Source organism: Morus notabilis, unplaced genomic scaffold (genome assembly GCF_000414095.1).
Source record: "Morus notabilis unplaced genomic scaffold, ASM41409v2 Scaffold78, whole genome shotgun sequence".
In the NCBI taxonomy this organism is placed as follows: domain Eukaryota; kingdom Viridiplantae; phylum Streptophyta; class Magnoliopsida; order Rosales; family Moraceae; genus Morus; species Morus notabilis.
Window position 1 is genome coordinate 996340 of NW_010367622.1, and position 4441 is coordinate 1000780.

The window sequence follows — 4441 nt, forward strand, 5'->3', positions numbered from 1 at the left end:
ATTTCCGAGCAGATTTGGTCATTTCTTATCTCCATAGTGTACTGCTACACTTGAAAATCAATCGTTTCCTGCTCTATCTTCATAGCAAAGCATCATTTCTATATATACTCTGATTTGGTTAGCTGAAATTTGCTATTTACACAGCATTCCAGGTATTATTAAAATTTTATGTCTTTATTATTTTAATATTTATTTATGAGATTAAATACGATTGCTATTGATAACACTAAATATATTTATATACTTTATCTATAATAAAATATATTACTTTTACTTTATAGTATAATATTGTAGGATACTATATATGCTTATAAACTATTAATTTCTTCTCATATTTTACTTATGGTATTATTATTACAAAATATTTATACATATATTATTTTTATTTCTGAAATTGTATATTTAGTTTATATATGTTATATTATTTTATATCATAATAATTTTATAATATTCATTCATTGATTAAAAAATTCTCATAAATATTTACTTATCGTACATTTAATTTATCTTATTTGTTAGATAAAATTCTTTATTCTGTTTTGTCTAATATAGTAATCATGCTTATTCATATGCCATAATCTTTTCTGACATAAATATAAATTTTACAAAGTAGTTTATTAAATCACAATATATTGTAATACACAGATGGAGCCAAAGAAAAAAATTTTAAAAACGCCCATAAAATCTAACTACCGCATACGTCGTATCATCTCACATATGGACGAGGATTCAACAGTTGTAAATACTGATTACTCAAGTAAATCAAGTTCTGGTACAAGAGATTCATTCACACTGATCCCTCGATCCAGAGTTGATGTGATGCAACATATGACCCAAACTGAAAGCAGACATATGCTACATATGTCTGAAACTGAAAGCCAACCTATGCAACAAATCTCTGAAACTGAAAGCAGATCTTCTGAACAAGTCCATGCATCATCATTTGAAAACAACACACAAAATCATAAATTTCCTACTTATACTAAATAATAAATTTTTTCAAGAAAAAAAAATATTTATATAATAGTTTCACAAACTGATCTAAATTTTTTTTCTTAGGTGATACTAATATGTACATCGACTTTGGAAACTGTTCTTATATCTGCCATTATTTTGGTGCTCTTTTTTGGCTTAATGAACGAATCAAAAGAAGTAACCCACCTAAATTCAATCTTTGTTGTAGACAAGAAAAAATTAGAATACCTTTTATTAAACATATTCCTTCAATACTATATAATCTATTAGATTATTATGGAGGATCATTGAGTACACACTTTCAATAAAATATTATAATTTATAATTCCATGTTTGAATTTACATCATTTGGGAGTAACATAGAAAATTTCCCAAAAAAACTCTATCGGCCCTTATATTTTTAAAATAAGTGGACAAATACATCATCTAATAGGATCTCTTCTTCCAACTGATAATAATCCTCCTAGATTTGTACAACTATATATATATGATACGGAAAATGAAATTGAAAATCGAATGGCTTCATTCCCATTTGAAAATGAATCAAAAGATTTAATAAAAATAATAATTGAACATTTAATTACAATGTTAGATAATACAAATAAATTAGTAAAAAAAATTTGAATGATAAGAGATAGATACAAAGAAGATAAATTACCATCTATGAAATTAAAACTTATAAATCGAAGAAATACAGATAATAATCAATATGAATTACCAACTTCAAATAATATAGGTTGTTTAATAGTTGGAGATATTGGTGAATACGAACAAGGAAGAGACATTATAATTGAAGATAAAACAACTTCTTTACAAAGAATTACAAAATTACATCCATCATATATGTCTCTTAAATATCCATTATTGTTTCCTTATGGAGAAGATGGTTATAGAACGGATTTAAAATATAATGTAAATAACACAAATAACACATACAAAAGGAAAAGAATTTCTATGAGAGAATTTTATTGTTATCAATTACTAGAACATCAAAATCAAAGTGATATCCTATTTAGAAGTGGAAGATTATTACAATAATATGTAGTTGATGCATATGCCTGTGTAGAAGAAGATAGATTTGATTACATTAAAAAAAATCAAAAAAATTTGAGATCTGAATTTTATCAAGGAATTCAAGATGCTATTACAAAAGGAGATACAAATGTACAGACAATAGGTAAAAGAATTATTCTTTCTTCCAGTCATACTAGAAGTCCTAGATACATGATCCAAAACTATCATGATACAACATGTAATCCAAAATGGCCTGAAATTACTAGAGCTTTAATAAAAATACATAATTCTAATTCTACAGATAGACCTGATATTATTACAAGAGTTTTTAAAATGAAATTAGAACATTTTTTATCAACAATAAAAAATGAAAATATCTTTGGAAGAATTGTAGCAGGTTAGTACATTTTTTTTTAGATTTATGTTCTTTTTATCTGTAAATATTAAATAATATTATTTAATACTTATACTAAATTTATCTAAAATAAATTTTCTGTTCAAATTTTGTAGATCTGTACGTAGTAGAATTTCAGAAACGGGATTTGCCACATTGTCATTTCCTATTTTGGTTACATATCGACGATAAACTACCTGATTCATCAAAAATTGATAAATTTATTTCCGCAGAAATTCCTTATTCTAAAAAAAACAAAATAAAATACAATGTTGTTGCCGAATTTATTATGCATGGACCATGTGGAATAGCAAAACCAACTGCTCAATGTATGAAAAACTCATAATGTTCTAAAAAATTTCTGAGACAAATAAAAAATGAAACATATATCGAAGAAAATAAATTTGTCAATTATAGAAGAAGAAATTCAAATTTCTATGTTGAAAAAGATGGCATTAAATTAGATAATAGATATGTTGTTCCACATATTATAGATCTGTGTCTTAAATATAATGCTCACATTAATGTTGAAATATGTTCTTAGTCGATGCTTATAAAATATTTATTTAAATATCTAACAAAAGGACCTGATAGAATAAGAGCAGTCATAGAAGAAAATATTTGTACAGAAAAGTGTGGAGAAATTATTTATGAAGAAATAGATGAAATAAAAAACTATATTAACTGTAGATACATAACACCTTATGAAGCATTATGGTGCTTATATGAATATCCAATACATCATAGAAACCCAGCCATTCAACGTCTACATTTACCAAAAATGTAAAACATAACATTCAGATCAAACCAACATCTAATTGATATAATGAAACAACCAAATATTCATAAAACAACTTTAACAGAATGGATGTAAACAAACAAAACTGATATCAATGCTAGAAATCTAACTTATAATGAATTTCCAACTAAATATGTTTGGAATAGTAGGTATAAATATTGGTCTTCTAGACAAACATGACATACAATAGGCCGATCATATTATATTCATCCAAACTCTGGAGAATTGTATTATCTAAAATTATTACTAAATCATCGAAAAGGAATAACAAGCTATGAAAGTCTTTAAACTATTGATAACATAACACATGGAACATACCAAGCGGCATGTTATGCATTAGGTTTATTAGGAGATGATAGAGAATGGGAACAATCCATATTAGAAGCATCTTTTTGGTCTACATCGTCACAATTATGACATCTTTTTGAAATGTAAATAACCCACTGAAATTACTTGAAAAAAATAGAAACTTATGACTGATGATATCTTACACAAAATTAAAAAAAAAATTTAACAACCCGTATTTTGAAATACCAGAAAATGAATTATATAATTTTATATTATATGAAGTAGAAAAATTATTAAATCTAAACTCATCAACTTTAGCTCATTTTAATCTACAGCTTCCTACTGGTTCACTAATAAATGATTTAAACAATAAACTTTTAAGAGAAGAACTTAATTATGATATAAGTAAATTAAAAGTAGAAAATTCTTTATTAGTAGAAAATTTAAACAATGAACAACGAATTATTTATCATAAAATTTTAGAATCCGTTATGTTGAGAATAGTGTCCTAGAAGCATAAGATGTAGTAGGATATTTGTTATTTAATTAATAAAAGAGTTTATTCATCATTTTATGTGCATATATTTATGAATATTTTATTAATATCAAATGAAAATTCCGTGATTATTTATGTACCCTTAAACATAGTATATAAGTGTTATATACGAGAGGATAGTGTTTAAGGATAATAATAAAAAACATTGTTCATAATGAATTTAATTAAAGTTCAGAATCTTTAATTAAAACATTATTAATACATGTCATTCCCATTTAGAATGGAACGGTACTATCCGCACTGTTAATGAGTGTATTTCGCATAATAAGATTGTGTGGAACAGGGACACAGACACAATATGAATTTCTAATAATTTCCGTTAAGCATAGAAATTCTAATTGAGTCTACCGATGGTCATATATATAATGATCTTAATCCTGAGTTCTTAACAAACTCCTATTTATGGATTTATGTC